The following is a 19,002-nucleotide window of genomic DNA, read 5'->3' on the forward strand; positions in this document are numbered from 1 at the left end:
GAGAGGTTCAAAGCGGAGCTTCAGATCGCGGAGCCTGTTCCGAGGACCTTGCCGGCGGGGCCGATCAGCGGGCCAAAGTGGCTACCCCCGCCCCCTGGCCATGTCAAGGTGAATGTCGATGCGGCAGTCTCGAAGAATTTCCCAGCTGCGGCGATATCGGCCGTTGCTCGTGATGAAGGGGGGCAGTTTTTGGGCGCCTCCGTTGTGGTCCTACAGGGGGTGTCGGGTCCTGAGAGCTTGGAGGCAATGGCATGCAGGGAGGGCTGGCGTTAGCAGCTGATCTCCTGGTACAACGTATCCGAGTGGCGTCGGACTGTCTGAATGTCATCCGTAGCATTGCAGAAGAAGGTAAAGGCTTGTATGGACATGTAGTCCAGGAGTTGTGGGCTAGGAGAAGTGACTTCCAGGTTTGTCAGTTTGTTCATGAAGGGAGGAGGTCAAATGGCGACGCACATTGTCTGGCGAGAGGCTCAGTGTCTAGAGCTTTGGGCCGGCATGTCTGGTTTACAGGACCGCCAGAGGGTCTTAGGAGTAATATTCTTGCTGATTGTAATGAACCTGTAATCACTGAGCAGCGATTTTCTGACGCACTCTTTTCCTTACCAGGGTACCGAATGGGACTGGAAGGTTTTTAATGAGGCGGCTCGCGATGCTTTAATAAAGCATTGTTTTTATCTCAAAAAAAAAGCGCAACAAGCGAGAGGCGCCTCGGAGGAGCGGCCTAGCTCGCAGCCGGGGTCGAGGACGAGGGCGCGAGAATGTCAAGTGTGTCTGTGTGGGGTGGCCGTTGCTGTGTCGGGGCTGCCGTTGCCGTGTCGTCGATTAGTGGAGGGCTGCTTGCGGCGGCAGGGTGGGAGGCGTTAGATCTATGGTTCATGTGTCTTCCGCTGGGGAGTGAATAGCATAAAACCACCACTTTGATGGTGAAATTTACCGTCTACCACCACTTTACGTTTGCGGGACAAAAAACCACCAGATTTTGCTCAGTTTTTTGCGGAATGCGCTAAACCCGAGCTAAACACGAATTGACATGGAATTTTACAGGTGGGGCCTGCTGTAAGTGATGACGTGGCAATAATCTGGGGAGTATGCTGAGGCGTACAGGGACCCACGTATCAGGCTAATTAAAAAGATCCAAAAATCCATTAAAAAAATCACCGCGGAACAGCTCTGTGCCGCGCGCCTGGTTATGGCCGTCGGCCGCCGCCGCGCATGCCCGTCGTCCGGCGCCGCCGTGCATGTCCTTCGTCCTAAGTGCTTCTGGCGCGGGAGGTCTGATGCGGCCCGAGGCCTCGCCCGTGTCAGGTTGAGGGAGGCGGCGGCCGGCGCGGGGGGCATCGGCATCGAGCAGGAAGAGAACACGGACGGGGCCGCCCGCTCCGCTACGCGCCACTGCTCGCCGAGAACACGACGGGGCCACCCTGCCGCGCCTCCCCCGATGAAAGATGCCATGGAGGCGGGGACGCATGGGAGGCGCCGCCTCGAGCGCGAGCTCTACGAGCTTGTGGTCATGGCAGCCGGCCGACACTTCGCCGGAATTCGACTGGAAGCTCGCGGGGATGCAACGCTAGGCCGAGGGGTACCGGTAGGGCCTCGCCCGTCTCCTGGAACTCTTTATTTCAGTCGAAGGCGGCGGGAGCTTGATCCGCGACGGGGAATTGCGGCGGCCGGAGCAAATCGACGAATTCCGCGACGGGAACTACGACGGGGAACTTGATCCGCGACGGGAGGTCGCGCTCCGTCCAAAGGCCATAAGAGCATCTCCAGCCGCGTCCCCCAAAGCGTCCCCCAAACCGCGCCGGATTGAGCGTTTGGGGGACGTGTTTTGTTCGTGCCGCGTTTGGGGGACGTCGCTCCCCAATCGCGTCCCCCCAAATAAAATTTCGGAAATTTTAAACTTAACGAGATTCGATTAGATTCGTCCAAACTTACATAGATTCGAACGAAATTTGACTAAATTTAAACTAAACCTAATCTAGAACCACTTGCGGTGGCCGGAGGCGTCGTAGTACTCGCTGGAAGTTGTACATGTCGTCGGTGACGACCTCCCGCTTGACGCGCTCCTCGACGGGCTCGTCGACGGGCTCGTCGGCCGCTTGGTCCTGCCTCGCCGTCGTCGGTGAGGTCCACCAGCGGCTTGCCGGAGTCGCGGATGGACATGGCGATCGCCGCGTCCAGGTCGCCCCTCCGGGCGTCCTTGTCGTTCATGGACGCCAAGAACGCTGCCCGCAGCCCCGGGCAGTCCTCGGGGTCGTCGCTGCTGGCGATGAGCCGCTGCTGCCGCTCGTACTCCGCCAGCAGCGCCGCCTGCGACGCTTCCTCCGGCTCCTCCTTCACCTCCGGCTTCAGGATGAGGAGGGCACCGCCGCGCCTCCCTTGCTACCGCCGGCTGCCGCTGCCGCCACGCCTCGTGTTGACGGGCGTCACCGGCTCCTCCTTGACCTCCTGTTTGGGGACGGTGTAGGGCGCCGACCGGTACGACGAGGACGGCGTCAATCGCGCTGGTCCCGAGGAAGAAGAGTGCGAGGAGGACGAGTACGTCGTCCTCCTCGGCTGCCATTGAGGAGACGGCGGCGGCGACGACGACATCTCCAACCTTGGAGCGCCGTTGCGGATGCCGCGGATGCCGCGGATGACGTTGTCGATGGTGCGCCCCGGAACGCCCCAGAACAGGGCGCGGCCGTCCTTGTTCCAGCTGTTGGGGCCGCCGACGAGGTTGTCGGTGCTGTGCATCTCGACGTCGTACTTCGCCTTGAAGTACGTCGTCCACCAGGCGTCGTTGTTGTTGACCGCCCACGTTGGATCCAACCGCTCCTCGGCGGTGAGTTGAGCCCGCCGGGCCTTGATGGCGTCCCTCCATTGATCCGTGTCCGGCTTCGGCGGCGGCGGGATGCCAATGCCGTTCACGGCCATCTTCCAGCCGCCGCTGCTTGGCAGCCGCATGTCCGGCGGGACTGGATACCGGGCGTGGTACAGCGCCCACGCCTCCGGCACGGTGAGGCTGTCGCGGTTGAAGCCGTTCGCCGCGGCGATCTTGCGGGAGGACGAGCTCGACATTTTTGGAGCGGCGAGGAGAAGATCTGGGAGAGGGGAGGCGGCGGCGACGATAAGGATTGTGAGCGGCGAGAACTGCAGGGCGTCTTAAAACAGCGGCGGCAGCGGGTGGTTGCACGCAATAACTCCGGCGCGGACGGCCACGCGGCCATGCACGACGAGACGCGTCCCTGCGTCGCCCTGGGAAAACAGGGACGCCATTAACGTCGCTTGACCAAAGGTAGGCGACGGGGTTTTAGCCTTCCGTGCCGCCGACGGGTCAGCCCCGCCACTCCCCACCTCGTTTTTCGTTGTGTCCGGCGTGCCCGGTGCGTCCCCTGTGGGACGGGAACGGGCTCGGGGCGCCGGACACCGTATGGGGGCGCGCCGAACAAAAATGGGCTTTGGGGGACGCGGCTGGAACGGTTTTTTTGTCCGGCGCGCCCCAAATCCCTTTGGGGGACGCGGCTGGAGATGCTCTAAGGACGGCGCTGCTAGGTCGCCGGAGCCAGTCGATGGGGTCGCCGAAGCCTCGCCGGAGTTCGGCGACGGTTGGTTGGTCCGGTAGATTGCAGGCCGGCAGGAGGAGGTCAACGGGAGGCAAGGGCCTTCCCAGTAATTTAATTTCTTTTCATATGGATTGCTGCCACATCATCCCGTTATGCCACCTCAGCCCTGACTGGTGGGTCCTGCTTGTGAAATTCTCTGTCAATTCGCGTTCAGTCGGGTTTAGCACATTCTGCAAAAAACTGAGCAAAATCTGGTGGTTTTTTGTCCCGCAAACGTAAAGTGGTGGTATACGGTAAATTTCACCATCAAAGTGGTGGTTTTATGCTATTCACTCTCCGCTGGGGAGGTGGGGGTGGAGGCGTGGAGCTGCCGGCGTTAAGGAAGAGTGGAGGGGAAAAGTGGCAGCGGCCAATGAGCCACCTCGCTTCGTCTTCTCGAGCCGGTAGAGGAATCCAGCCTCATGGACGCCTCGGTGGAGCTCTCCCTGTCCAAGCTCAAGTTCGGCGCCGTTGTTGCCAGTACGCTCTTCATCGTCTTCTCCTGCTCAACTCGCGCTTTGAGGGACGCGCCGTTGGGCTAGCGGAGGGCTCTTCAGCATGCCCGACTCCAAAGTCAACTGAGGTAGCAGATCGATTATTTGCTCTTATTTCTCTGTTGCTACTTTACCCACCAATATATGCGAACAAATGAGGATGTTTTTATTCTGCTAAAACTGCGTCGTTGATCAACTTGTACAAATATGAGCTTTACTTTTTTTATGATGAGACTTTTTCATGCATCTGAGTAACATGCGTCTGTGAGGACCTTTTAGTATACTACAGAAATCTCTTGAACACTTAGGTTTTCTAAAGTTAAACTGACTAAGTTAACTTTACTTAAGTCATATTTCACATTGTCGAGAATCATGGACCAATATTCTATGCTGAAAAGGCAACAAAACTTCCTTTACGTCAATGCAGGTTAGCTCCTTTTGCCCAATGTATCAGTAAATAATTTCAAAATCTGATAGAAACCTGAGGTCCATAGTTTAACATGGAGTTAGCTTTCAGAAAATAACGAGAATTCCATTTATCTCAGTACATCAATCTGATTCTGGAACTCACCCTCCATCTTCCCAAGCCCATGAGAGAGGTTCGTATTTACATGGATGAGCGCCCTGTCACTAATGTTGTAGCTCCTATTCGAGCTACAAAACCACTCGATAGTTATGAATCGGTCAACCCTGTCCAGAAAACTGTCAAGATTCACGGGGGAACATTTTGTACTTCATGCTCTGTACGTACACACACACACGGTTGTCAACAATTCAAGCCTTGCCTTTCTCCGGAAAAGGGTATTACAAAGCTCAAATAGATAGCTAGCTTTTCTTGAGACTTCCTTAATTAAGGTTCCCGAATTTTCCGAGGCTCAAATAGATGGCTGTGTGCATCTATTGATGCAGAGGCCGGAACGATGCTCCCATATCGGAAGGTTCCCTAATTTTCCGAAAAAGGAACATTTGAGTATTCCAGGCCGAGACAACGGCCTTTACCGTGTGTCGCTGTTGCTGGGAACATATACTGCTATATTTCATTTTAGTGTTTGTGGTTGGCTATTTTGAGTATGCAGAAGTTACTTGTGACAAGGTATCCCTAACCTATGTGTTTACATTGAACATATGCTTTGACGTTTGTATTTACAAATAAAATCATCATGAATTGAGTTCTCATATCATTAGTCCCCTTGCAGCATCGGCAAACCTACACTGTACTTGTTTGTTCAGCTGATGCAACTTTAGACTATAATCTGAGCTATTTCGACCGAAGCATCTTCATCACCCAGTCTGAGGCTCAAACTTATTTTTAGTCTTTATTGATTCATGCAGTATGTTACAAAGTACTGTACATTGCTACCCCTAACTAAATCTGAATCGCCATCGCCCGAGCTTCTTCCGACTCCGTCCCGAGCGTGTCTTCCTTCGTCTCCGACCCAGCTTCTTGAAGATCCTCCCCGACCAGCTACTCCTCCACCTCCGCCCCAGCCAGCCAGCTCCAATCCCGATCCATCTGCTCCTCCACCTCCGCCCCAATTTCTCCAGGTCCCGGATTCCCATGTTGCCTGAGCTCCAGGTTCCTGATCGGTAGCTCGCAAACACCTTTGACGGGGAGCGGCAGAGGAGGAGGTCAGCGCAGAGACGGTCGACGGCAGCAGGGAATAGGTGGCGGCGGTAGTAGCAGCCTGATTTGGCGGTTCTCCTCCAGCCCTGCAACAACAATTTGTTGATTCATCACATCAATATGGTCCTCCTGGATCTCAATTTCAGTCCATCAGTAGAAGAACAAATGGATCCCCGATCCCGTAGATGAGCAAGATGTTGGAATAGATGAAGAGAAGGGGAGTACCTGTCTGATATTCTTGTTGAGGCAGCGGAAGTTGATGGTGTCTTTTCTGTGAGAAACTGGGAATCCGCTGACAAATCAAGCAATGCAGTCAGTTTCTCCAGTGATTTCATCTGAAGTACATACAGTAAAAGGTTAATTATGTGCTTAACGGAAAGCATAGCATAGCAATTCAATCAAACAACCAAAGAAATTCAAGCGATTGCATTGCTTGAGAACTCAGTAGATGCATAGGTTAGTTATGTGGCAAGGAGCATTTGGGCTTGGGATGGGGTATTGCTGCATCCAAAATTGACGATCTCGCATACTAGCAGTTATTATGTAGTTTTACCTCGGATGCAGTATATGCTAGAGATGCTCTAAGAGGCTAGAGCTCCACAAATTCTACAACGTTTTTGATTTGTCTGGCTGTCCAGCGCTCGTGAACCTTAAGATGGAGGATTGCATTACACTTACTGATGAAGTGTCGTCTACATCCTTGAAACATCTAAGCATGACTTGTTGTGATCTCTACATGTAGCAGCGCACTACAATGTCCTTACCAATTCTTCTTCACCTGGAGTTTATTGATTGTTCCAGTAGGCTTCCATTGCTTCAAAGCTTTCCATCCTCGGCAATAGCTATTGTTATACTCGCTCAGTTTTGTATGGATCATTGTTACATCAGTGGGTGGGGGTTGCTTGATGATGGTCCAACATCCATTTCCGGGTTGGCAATTTTATTTCGAGTTAGATGCTCACGGCAATAGCAGCTTCTTCTTCCGAGGTTTGGCTGGAGCGGAAGACTTGGAGTTGTCAGCTTATTATGATGACATGGTATATATGCTTGCAACTCCTCTCTTGACCTCTAATGTTATTTATATTCAAATGTTTCATCACAGCCATATTCATTGGTTCAGCCTACATTGTTACTGGAACATTGTTTAGTACTTCTTGTTTAGGAATTCCGTCATTGCCAAACACTCCAACTCAATCTCTTTTATTTTATGCTTATGCCGCTAAGTTATACTGATTTCAGGATGGCATTGGCATCTTTAGTAGGGAAAGTGTAAAGATATTTATATGGCAGCAAAAATACAGATGTTACAAACTTTTTCCAATACTTGCTTGTAGCTACTTTCGAGATCTTAAATCCCTAGTTCTCTACAAAAAAGACAGGTTCACTGGGTCTCATCCTGTACTTAAGGAATTAGCAGGCTCCTTATTTGAACTTAGCTAAAGTAATTTTAGTTTTCCATGAGAATGTCATCAAACCAACCATAACTAATGAAGAAGACAAACGGGCATCATTAACTATTAGATGTCCAAACCTTGTATGGACGTGGTGACCGGTAACCAATAGATTTCTCTTTAGCTGATTTGCACTCCTCTGGTTTTCTGATGACAGAGGTCCGACATAACGTGGGGGCCTGGGGAAAGCACCTCTTCTAAGCAAGCCATCATGTTCTGTCTTATGCCAATTGTGCATTCGGCAAGGAAACTTTTTCATCACCGTGGAGTCAAGAAGCAACACAATAACTGCAAATTACTGAACTTGTGTACTTTTCAATAGTATAACTTCAATTGCATAATTTCAGCAATGACACGTGTAAAATGGCAACATACCAACTAGAGAGAAGCCCACAAACATGTAGTCATTACCATTTCGATAGGGCAACATGATCCATGATTTCCAATTGGACAACTCAAAACATTAACATGTGTAAAATCATGTAATTTACTACTGTATTTATAATTATATGAGGTAGTATGTGCTTTTAGTAAACTCCACTGATCTCCATATGTATGCACTAATTTCTCCACATTCAACACTGTACCAATCCCTAATCTGGACTAAATGACACATAGGAAAGCTCACATGAAAATCACTCTAGCGAGCCATAACTTTGTCTCGCCATGTCCCTCCAACATATGACGTTCTGATGGCGCACAACTTAATGGCTACCGCCCGCATGTTCATTCTTTCCTTTGGGAGCATACTCGTGCAAGAAAGAGCTACTTGCACAAGGGACAAAAGGCATTGAGTGACAACATTCCCTATTTCTGATGTTGCATGAATGTACCCCTCACATTCTTCTTGGAGATGAACGTCGACTATCTGTAGTATCTGATCTGGGAAGTGCCGCTTGGCAAAGTTGACAATGTTGAGTTCCTTCTGAAACATGGATTCAGTTGGTCTTTTGCCTGTCAGCATCTCTAGAAGTAATATTCCAAAGCTGAAAACATCACCGGAGGTTGATGCTTGGCCACTATGTGCGTACTCTAGAAAATGTTAACAAAATTTAACTGGTTAGTGGAATATTAAGCTCAAATACTCATGCTAGAACATGATGCATTAAACACATAAAAGATTTGGTAGTGGCCATACCTGGAGCTATATATCCTATTGTCCCCTTCAATCCGATTGAGCTAACTGAACCTGAAGCTGAACTTGAATGCCCAATTCTTGTGGACCTAGAATTAAATACGAGGCTTGCAATACCAAAGTCGCCCAAGTATGCATTCATGTCAGCATCTATGAGGATATTGCTGGGTTTCAAATCGCGATGAACAACAGATCTTCCATTATCATGGTGTAAGTAGGACAAGGCATCAGCTACATTAACAAGCATGCTTATTCTTTGCCCTAAGCTCAAAATCATAGAATCTTCAGCACTAGATTTTTCATGTAACCATGTGTCCAAATTCCCGTTTGGCATGAAAACATAAATCAGAGCTTTGAAAGTATTACTTGAATTATCTGTTGTTAGACAAGCTGTCAAGATCGGAGTAATGTACCGATGTCTAATGCTTCTCAAAACTTCACATTCTGATATGAAACTTCTGTTTGCACAGCTCATCTCGAGGTCAAAAACCTTAATAGCCACATCCATCTCAAGTTGAATCAATTTGCCTCTATACACTGAACCACAACTTCCTCTCCCAATAAGATTTGATTCACAGAAATTCCCAGTTGCTCGAGCTAGATCATGATAAGAAACTCTGGGGAATTTTCTACCAAAAGAATCCAACGATATATATGGTTTGTGTGACTTCTTGTTCTTCTGAAGGATTATAATGAAAATCAATGTGACTAGTGATGTGAAGCAAACTATTGGAATCAACACTCTGACCAAATAGTAAATATTTCCTTTTCTTTGAGGTGTAGTGGGACATAAGGGCATTCTGAGATCCATCGCTCCTCCACAAAGTCCAAAGTTTCCATCAAGATAAATTAATGTAGCTGGTAGAGACTAGGGTTCTACCGGGTCTAGGGCGGAGATTGTAAGGGTGGAAGTGAGGGCGGAGAGGATGGAGAGCTCGGCGCCGGCGGCTGGGCGCCGTCGCGGAGGAAGGAGGCGGCGGCTAGGGTTGGTGCGGCGGCGCTGGGATCTCCCGTCTCCCTTCAGGAGACGAGACAGTAATGATACTGAATTATTGTCTGATTAATCTCGAAGGGATACAAGTGTTTATATAGGAGGACGGCCTCCTCTAAACCCTAATTTACTTGGGCTAAGCCCCTAATTTACTTGGGCTAAGCCCATAACTAGCCACTAGTGGGCTTCCTGCGTGTATAGGTCAAACCGACCATAACATCTCTCCCCGCCTTCTCAAACAGCTCGTCCTCGAGCTGAACTTCTGGAAACTGCTGGCGGAGATCTTCAAGCTTCTCCCAAGTCGCCTCGTCCTCTGGCAGGCCTGTCCAATGCACCAAGACGTGCCAAACACCACGGCGCTGCTGGGCCTTCAACACGCGAGCCACACTCGCCGGGGCAGGCTCGAGACGCCCATCCGAAGTAGGTGGAAGAGCTGGTGGTGCAGAAGGAGGGTCGCCCCGGTAGGCCTTCAGGAGACCGACGTTGAAGACGTCGTGGAGGCGCGAGCCCACAGGCAACTCGAGGCGGTAGGCGAGCTTGCCGATGCGCTCCAGCACACGGAAAGGACCGGCGTAACGAGGGCCCAACTTGCGCCGGGAGCGCGGGTCCAAGGACTGGGTCGTCCGGTGAAGAAGGCGGAGCCAGACCCAGTCGTCCACCGCAAACTCCGCCTCGCGATGATGAGCATCATAGTACCTCCTAGCCAGCTGCTGAGCCTGAAGAAGTCGCTGGCGCGCCTCAGCCAGTATCTCGTCGCGGGTACGCAGCAGGTCATCCGCCGTGTCAGTACGGGCCGTGCCAGACGCATAGGGAAGCATCGCCGGTGGTGGCCTCCCGTAGACCACCTCAAAGGGAGTAGTGTGCAGCGCGGAGTGGTAGGACGTGTTGTAGCGATACTCGGCCCACGCCAGCCAGTCCACCCAAGCTCGTGGACGATCCCCGGTGATGCAGCGCAGGTACATGGCGATGATCTTGTTGACGACCTCTGACTGGCCGTCCGTCTGAGGATGAAACGCTGTGCTCATGCGGAGCTTCACGCCTGCCAACCCAAAGAGGTCCCTCCAGACGTGACCCGTGAACACAGGATCACGATCACTGACGATGGAGGACGGAAACCCATGGAGGCGAACGATGCCATCAAAGAAGGCGCGTGCCACGGACGCCGCCGTATAGGGATGGCCGAGGGCGATGAAGTGCGCGTACTTGGAGAAACGGTCGACCACCGTGAGGATGACGGACTTGCCGCCAACCTTCGGCAGCCCCTCGATGAAGTCCATGGAGATGTCCGCCCACACCTGGGACGGCACGTCCAGCGGTTGCAGTAAGCCCGCCGGACGGAGCGTTTCCGTCTTGTTCCGCTGGCATGTGACACACGCTCGCACCCAGTCTCGCACCAGGACGCCATCCCCTGGAATGTAAAAATCGGCGCGGAGACGGTGCAGGGTCTTCTGGACGCCCTCGTGACCCGCGGAATGCGCCAAGGACAAGGCCTGGTGGCGCAGGTCTCCATGATCCGGCACAAAGATGCGGCGCCCATGGAGGAGTAGTCCCTCGTCCAGGCGCCATGGCGCGGCCAGCTCGCCGTCGGCCAGGCGCTGGCGCAGCTGCTGCGCATCCGCGGCCTCGGTAGTAGCGCGGCGAACCTCGTCGATGAAGGCGAAAGATGGCCCGGAGTGGATGCAGAGGGCCGCACCGACCGTGGGCGCGTCCGCGGCGTCGTCGATGTCGCGGCGGGACAGGGCGTCGGCGACTGTGTTGAGGCGGCCGGGGCGGTACTCGACGGTGAAGTCGAAGCCGAAGAGCTTGCTGATCCACCGATGCTGCGGCACTCGTGGAGAGGCGCTGATCCAGCAAGAACTTCAGGCTGTAGTGGTCCGTGCGCACACGGAATGTCCGGCCCCAAAGATACGCCCGCCGGTGGCGCACTCGCCTGGACCAGCCCGATCAGCTCGCGCTCATATGCGGCGAGCTTGTGGTGGCGCGCGGCGAAAGGGCGGCTGAAGAAAGCGAGTGGCCCCTCGCCTTGGTGAAGGACGGCGCCGAAGCCGATGCCGGAGGCGTCGCAGTCCACCACAAACGGCTCGTCGAAGTCCGGCATCTGAAGAACGGGGCCCGTCGTGAGTGCCCGCTGCAGGGCGGCGAAGGCCGTGACCGCCTCCTCGTCCCAGGAGAAAGCGTCGCGGCGAAGCAGGCGCGTGAGAGGCGCGGCGATGAGGCCGAAGTCCTGGATGTACCGCCGGTAGTATCCCGCGAGGCCCAAAAATCCGCGAAGAGCTCGCGGCGACCGAGGCGTCGGCCGGCGGCGGCGGCGGCGACCTTGCCCGCGTCCATCGCGACACCATCGGCGGAGATGACGTGGCCCAAGTACGCGACGGAGGTCGTGCCAAACGAGCACTTCGAGCGCTTGAGATGAAGACGATGCGCTCGAAGCTCGTTGAAGATGATGGCCACGTGCTGCAGGTGCTCCGCCCAGGATGCGCTGTAGATCAAAATATCATCAAAGAAAACAAGCACAAAGCGTCGTAAGTAGGGGCTGAGCACATCGTTCATCAGGGCCTGGAAGGTCGCCGGCGCGTTGGAGAGGCCGAACGGCATCACCAAAAACTCGTAGTGGCCATGGTGAGTGCGGAACGCCGTCTTGGCGATGTCGTCCGGGTGCATGCGCACCTGATGATAGCCCGAGCGCAAGTCGAGCTTGGTGAAGAAGCGCGCGCCATGCAGCTCGTCCAGGAGCTCATCCACGACGGGGATGGGGAACTTGTCCTTGGACGTGACGATGTTGAGGGCGCGAAAGTCGATGCAGAAGCGCCACGTGCCGTCGGTCTTGCGCACAAGGAGCACGGGGGCGCAGAACGGCGACGTCGAAATCCGGATGATGCCCTATGCTAGCATGACCGCCACCTGGCGCTCGAGCTCGTCCTTCTGCAGCTGGGGGTACCGGTACGGCCGGACAGCGACGGGCGCCGTGTTCGGCAGCAGGTGTATGCGGTGGTCACAGGGCCGCGAGGGAGGGAGGCCCTGCGGCTCGTCGAAGAGGTCGCCGTGCTGCTGCAGTAAGTCGGCCAGGAGCGGGTGCGCCTCGTCAAGCGTGGCGGCCATCAGGTGGAGCTGCGGGGATGCGCCAGTGCTGCCCAAGCCCGTCCAGTGAACACGGCGGCCGCCCTCGCGCCGGAAGATGAGGGACAGCACGTCGAGGTCCCAAAGGATGGGGCCTAAGGTGCTCGGGAAGTCGAGGCCGAGGATGAAGTCGTAGCAGCCCAAGTCGATGCCGACGCGAGTCGATGGAGAATGGCTCGTCGCCTACGAGCACGGGAACCTGTCGCGCCACGCCCTGGCACGTAAGACGGTCCCCGTTGGCGACGGTGACGCTGTACTTCTCCGATCCCGCCGGCTGGAGAGCGAGGCGGCGCATGGCGGTGTTGGATAGGAAGTTGTGCGTCGAGCCCGTGTCCACCAGCGCAGTGAGACGCTCCCCATTGATCGTCACCGGAAGCAGCATCGTCTTTGCCGTCTTGATGCCCGCCATAGCATGAAGAGAGACGACGAAGGCGGACGCGTCGACCGGCGCGTAGGTCGTGACACCGGCCTCAGTGACGGTGGCGGCCGCGAGCTCGGCGGTGAGAGCCTCCACGTCGGCGTCGTCGACGGTCTCCGAGTAGAAGAGGCGGGCGCACGTGTGGCCCGGCGCGTACTTCTCGTCGCAGTTGAAGCACAGCCCTTGGCGGCGCCGCTCGAGTTGCTCCGCAGCCGTCAGCCGCTTGAAGGGGCGAGTCGGCGCAGGAGGGCCCGCGGGAGCGGCGGCCGGCGCGGGGAGCGGCGGCCGGCGCGGGGCGCGACGGGGCGGTGGGCGTCGGGGCGGGTCGGAGCGCGGGACGAGCGCTGCCACGTTGCGCGTAGACCTGCTGCATGGCGACGGCGCGCTGCTCGTAGGCCCGTGCGTAGTACATGGCCGTCTGCAGGTCCGCAGGCTCGCGCATCTCGACGTCGACGCGGATGTAGTCGGGGAGGCCGCCGACGAAGAGATCGGCGCGCTGCCGCGCCGAGACGCCCGGGGCATGGCACGCGAGCGCCTGAAAACGGTCGGCGAAGTCCTGGACCGTGGTGGTGAAGGCGAGGCGTCCCAGCTCGGCGAGGCGGCTTCCGCGTAGGGTCGGCCCAAACCGCTGGAGGCACAGGTCGCGGAAGCGCTCCCAGGACGGCATCCCGCCCTCGTCCTGCTCGAGGGCGTAGTACCAAGTCTGCGCGGCGCCCCGTAGGTGATAGGAGGCGATCCACGTGCGGTCGGCGCTGAGCGTCCGCTGCCCCGAAAGAACCGCTCACACCGGTTCAGCCAGTTCAGGGGATCGGTGGCGCCGTCGTAGGTGGCGAACTCCAGCTTGGTGAAGCGGGGCGGCTGCTGTGCCAGAGGCGGGACCTCGGGGGCGCCCTCCTGGCGGCCCGGGTTGAAGGACGTGCTCGCGGCGATGGGGGCCGCAAACCCGCCAGGACCGCCAAAGGGGTGGGCGGGCTGCTGAACCGTCGTCCGCGCCGCAGTCTGAGTGTAGACGGGCGACGCGTCGATCCATGTGGGAATTGGCGAAGGCGATGGCGGCCACCACGCGGGGCGACCGTTGTTGGCGGCGGAGGCGGGCGGTGGGGGCGGCGAACAGCGGCCGGTGGGGGCGGCGGCGGAACGGCGGCCGGTGGGGGCGGCGGCGGAACGGCGGCCGGCGGGGGCGGCGGGTGCTGGCCGGCCTTGATCTCCGCGAGCTCGAAACGGATGGCGCGGAGACTGTCGGCGAGGTCCGCCAAAGTAGCGGGCAGGAGGTCGAGGCCCGTGGGGGTGGGGGCGGCGGCGGCCTGGTCTCTGTTGGAGGCGGCGGCGGCTCCCTGCAGTGCGTGGGCGCCGGTCATGGCGGCGGCGGTGGCGGTGGTGGTGTTGGTGGCGGCGGCGGACGTGGCGGCGATGGGGTCGACGGGGGGGCTGTTGGAGCCCATGAGACCTAGGCAATCTGATACCAAAGTGGTAGAGACTAGGGTTCTACCGGGTCTAGGGCGGAGATTGTAAGGGTGGAAGTGAGGGCGGAGAGGATGGAGAGCTCGGCGCCGGCGGCTGGGCGCCGTCGCGGAGGAAGGAGGCGGCGGCTAGGGTTGGTGCGGCGGCGCTGGGATCTCCCGTCTCCCTTCAGGAGACGAGACAGTAATGATACTGAATTATTGTCCGATTAATCTCGAAGGGATACAAGTGTTTATATAGGAGGACGGCCTCCTCTAAACCCTAATTTACTTGGGCTAAGCCCCTAATTTACTTGGGCTAAGCCCATAACTAGCCACTAGTGGGCTTCCTGCGTGTATAGGTCAAACCGACCATAACAGTAGCATTTCCAAATAATCCGCTCTTTGGAATTTCTCCTTGAAGGTGATTGTATGAAAGGTCCAGCTTGCTGAGGAGGAGTAGGTCAGCTAAAACTATTGGAATTGTTCCAGACAAGTTGTTATGGGAAAGGTTTAACGTGTTCAGACTCTTTAGGTTGCTGAAAGTTACTGGAATATCTCCTATGAGAAAGTTTTGGTCCATTTCGATGGACACTAGGTTAGAACATTGGCCTAGGACGTTAGGTATCTCACCAGTAAGCTTGTTCGATGAAAGACCTAGGTCGACAAGTTGTTTAAGGTGACTAACATCTGGACTTATGGTGCCTTGGAAATTGTTATTGCTAAGGTGCAACAACGTGAGTTGTTCAAGATTCCATAAGGTGGATGGTATGGGACCTTCAAATTCATTGAATGCTACGGAGAGGATTGTCAAGTGAGTTAGATTACCAATAGAAGGCGGAATCGGTCCGGTGAATTTGTTCATTTCAAGAACTAGTTGCTGCAAATTTGTAAGCTTCCCAATCCATTCTACAATTTTACCACTTAGATTGTTATGCTCTAGTGTAAGTTGAATTAAGGACTGGAGGTTCCCCACACTCGGGGGAACTATCCCTGATAGCTCATTTTCACCTAGAAGTAGCATTTGAAGGCTAGATGTAAAGTTACCAATTGAATGAGGGAGAGCTCCTTGTAGCTGATTTCCATCTAGAGCGAGGACTTCTAGACCACTACAATTTGTTAATGCATTCATGAACTCCCAGCTTTGGGAATCTGTTGCTTCAAGATTATTTCTCTCGAGATTCAGTTCGTACAAGGTTTTTAGCTTTCCAAAAGAAGTAGGAATTTGCCCTGTGAATTTGTTGTTCTCCAAGTCCAATCTTCCCAACCCCGAAACATTGCCTAGGGAAGCTGGTATGTTCCCTTGGAAAATGTTACGGTTCAAGAAAATCCTCTGAAGATAAGGGAGATCGTCACCAATATTTGGTGGCAATGTACTTCCTAGCTTATTCATCTCCAAGCCAAGCACCTGGAGTGACTTAGATAGATTGAGGAGGCCTTGTGGGAATCTACCAGTTAGGTTGTTTGCACCTAGGGCCAGACGCTGCATTCTTGACAATTTCCCAAGCTGATCGGGAATGCTTCCCTCTAGCTGATTATCTGTTAGAGAAAGTCTTTGTATGTTAGAACTATTGCTGAAGTATGACGGGATGGTTCCAGTGAGGTTATTATAACTAAGCCATAAATCTTTTAAGTTGGAAAGGAGGCCTAGTGTCGCAGGGATCTTGCCTACTAAAGAGTTGTGATGGAGGTACAACGTTTGCAGGTTGGAGCAATTGGAAAGTGCATCAGGAATTGTGTCATGAAATAAGTTGCGACCAAGGTCAAGAATTTGCAACTTGTGGAGGTGGTTTAGTGGAGGCAACTGGCCAGAAAAGCTGTTTGAGGAGAGGTTGAGTTCCTTAAGGAAAGTGAGGTTCCCAAGTGAGGAGCTGATTTGTCCCGACAATCTCAGGCCGGTGAGGTGCAGCGCCACAACACGCCCTGGGTGTGTCCTACTGCATGTGATGCCCTCCCACTGGCAAAAGTTGGTGCTGCTGTTCCAGTAGCCTAATATTCCTGTTGGATCACTAGTGATGGCCTGCTTAAAACCGAGCAGGGATAACATATCTGTGGTATTCTCAGGGACAGTTGAGCAGTGGAAACTTGCAACACTGTATGACAGAACCAGCAACGACAAAAACATTGTTTTCATTGTGAGTTTTGCCGGCTGATTGGAAGACATGCCCTCCGTTTCCTGCAAAGTATGGAGTTTATAGATTTGTGATATGACACAAAAAAAATTGTAATTGTTAGGTCTTAGATGTTAATTGCAGATATTAATAGATATGTCAAGCCCGACGTAACAAGCCAAAAGAGTAGTAGTATGTAGTACAACGGAAACCACTAAGTGCAGACTGAGCTACATGTAGCTCCTCTTTCGAAAAAATAATAGTCGGCAGTTTAAAGTTTCAAAAAAATCTGAAAATAAATCCAGATATCTACAATGTTGTCTTCTACCATCGTGTAAAATTTCAACTCTAAATACCTTTTATTGGAGGCTGTTTAAAAATGAAAAGATCTGACATCTATAGTAGTGAATAGTGCAAAATTTCAAAACTTCAAACTGTGTCAGAATTTTCCATTTTTGTGCATCCTTGAATGTAAGGTATTTCGAGTTCGAATTTTTCACGTAGGTAGATCACAACATTATCTACATCAAGATTGTGTTTCAGACTTTTTTGGAAACCTTAAAATATCATTTTGAATTTTCGAAAAAAAGCTATGTGTAGCTCGAGCAACAAAAACCCACACCCATAGTACAATTGTTTCTTATGTGTAATTTCCTTGTTGGATTATATTCAACCATCATTTGCAATTGTTTCTTATGTGTTGTTAAAAAGCAGTGTAACTTCTATATTTAGGAATGAAAAGCTCACAAACAAAAATCAGCACAAGGGAGAGAATAAGGCACCTATGCTCAGGACGGAGCTAGCACACAGAAGTAATGTTGACCTTTACTGCTGGGTTTTCTATCTAGTATTCTCTGTGACTGATCGACTGCAATTTGAGTTGGATGCTGCTTCAGCTAGATGAGGCCCATTTATAGGGATGTGAGCGTTCATTTAAAACACAGATAGAGAGAGGGATCCAGCAGATACACGTAAGTCTACGGTGGCGCCAAATAAAGAAACAAGACTAGTTTCTTGGTCTTCCAAGTCTTCGTACGTCGGCTTCTTCTGAACTTGCAGCCTATCAACCCGCTATGTAGTTTCTTGATCAAACAAATGAAGAAAAAGAATGCATCCGGACACATCACTTCTCACCGTCCCGCTTAATGTTCCCTTTTGGTCGCCGTCATCGTCACCGCGCTGAGCGCATGCAGACATGATTGGAAACTGCAGTGAACTTATCTGTTGTCATCACTGATCAGTATCTCAGGGTTTCGAAGAAAGATCTCATCAGCAACGGGATCAATTTCTGCTGCCAAAGTTTTATGGAACTGCCGAGCTTTCGTGCTGGAAACTGCAGAGGAATTGGTTATGGCTGGTTCTTGGTCTCAGATTCGGACTTTCCACAAACTCCGGAGATAATAAGATATTAAATTTTGGTCCCAAATCATCGGTGTCATTAACCAAAGTAGAAATTAAACGCAATAGAAAAGGTAGGCAACTCCCAAACGATGTCCCAAGAGGAAAGTAACATTGAGACGCTGCCGTCATCCAGACCAGCGAGCCCAAAATCCGAATTAAGAACATCAGATAGAGACTATCAAAGATTATTCACTCATGCCTGACACAAAGATGACGAGCATAAAACGTCACATGGTTGAAGAGACGCCACATTTAGTTACTTTACCTAACAAGTTCATGTACAAATAATACAATGCACATTATTCGCACCCATCCAGTTGCATCTAACAATGATTTATGAGCTAAACTGCTATAATAACTTAGTGGGTCTATGAAGTACAATCAATGTATACTCCAAGTCGAGAAAGAACGGGCATGCTTCCTATGGGCGATCCACCATTACATTCTCTCATCTCTTCCGTTTCATTCTCTTATGAGTAGGAATAGCTCTAAATATGGCACATGTCGCTGGGAACCTCCAATAGGAAACCTAGGATACGGATTCGATTCCCGAGCAGATAAACAGATCGTCTTGTTCCTTTGCCGCTCGTACCTCTAGGAATAGCTCTAGCGTATCCCGTGGTTAAAGAGAGAAATATTTCTCGGAAGCTGCTGTTAAGGGGGTAAGTGCACTCGTACTAATGGGGGTGAAATTACTTTTATTTCTTTGCTTTGCCCGGCCTGCCTTCGCTTCGTGGATCCGAGGAGCAGTTTCTCGAAGAAAGGGATCAGCCTGCTAAACAACAACATCTCATTTCCCATGATGAACACATTGAATCTGTTCAAGTAGATAATTATGATTCGGATGAGGATGATCGTCTAATCGGACCCGCCCCTTCCTTTTTCTTTGTCGCTATTGCGAATCCGAGGATAGAACCTTTTTATCAAAGTAGAGATGGGGCGCAAAATTCCTACTGCACCATCGTGCAATTTAAATTTGAATTCAAAAGAAAATATATGATTCCTTATACTTGTTTTCTCTCAACTAGCTCAGTGGCCCTCGCAAATGCCAGGGCGTTGTCCTTAGTGTATATGAAAATTTATGATCGTAAATTTGCAGTTTCATGGATATCGACATTAGGTTGGAACCTTCTTTTAAAAATTTACGGTTTTAACTTATAATCTTAAATTTATAGTTCCAAGAAATATGTGTTGTTTCACTTGCTTCTTTTTAAACCTCTAAAATGTATGTTTGTTTTAT

Source organism: Lolium rigidum, chromosome 5, assembly GCF_022539505.1.
Source record: "Lolium rigidum isolate FL_2022 chromosome 5, APGP_CSIRO_Lrig_0.1, whole genome shotgun sequence".
Taxonomy (NCBI): domain Eukaryota; kingdom Viridiplantae; phylum Streptophyta; class Magnoliopsida; order Poales; family Poaceae; genus Lolium; species Lolium rigidum.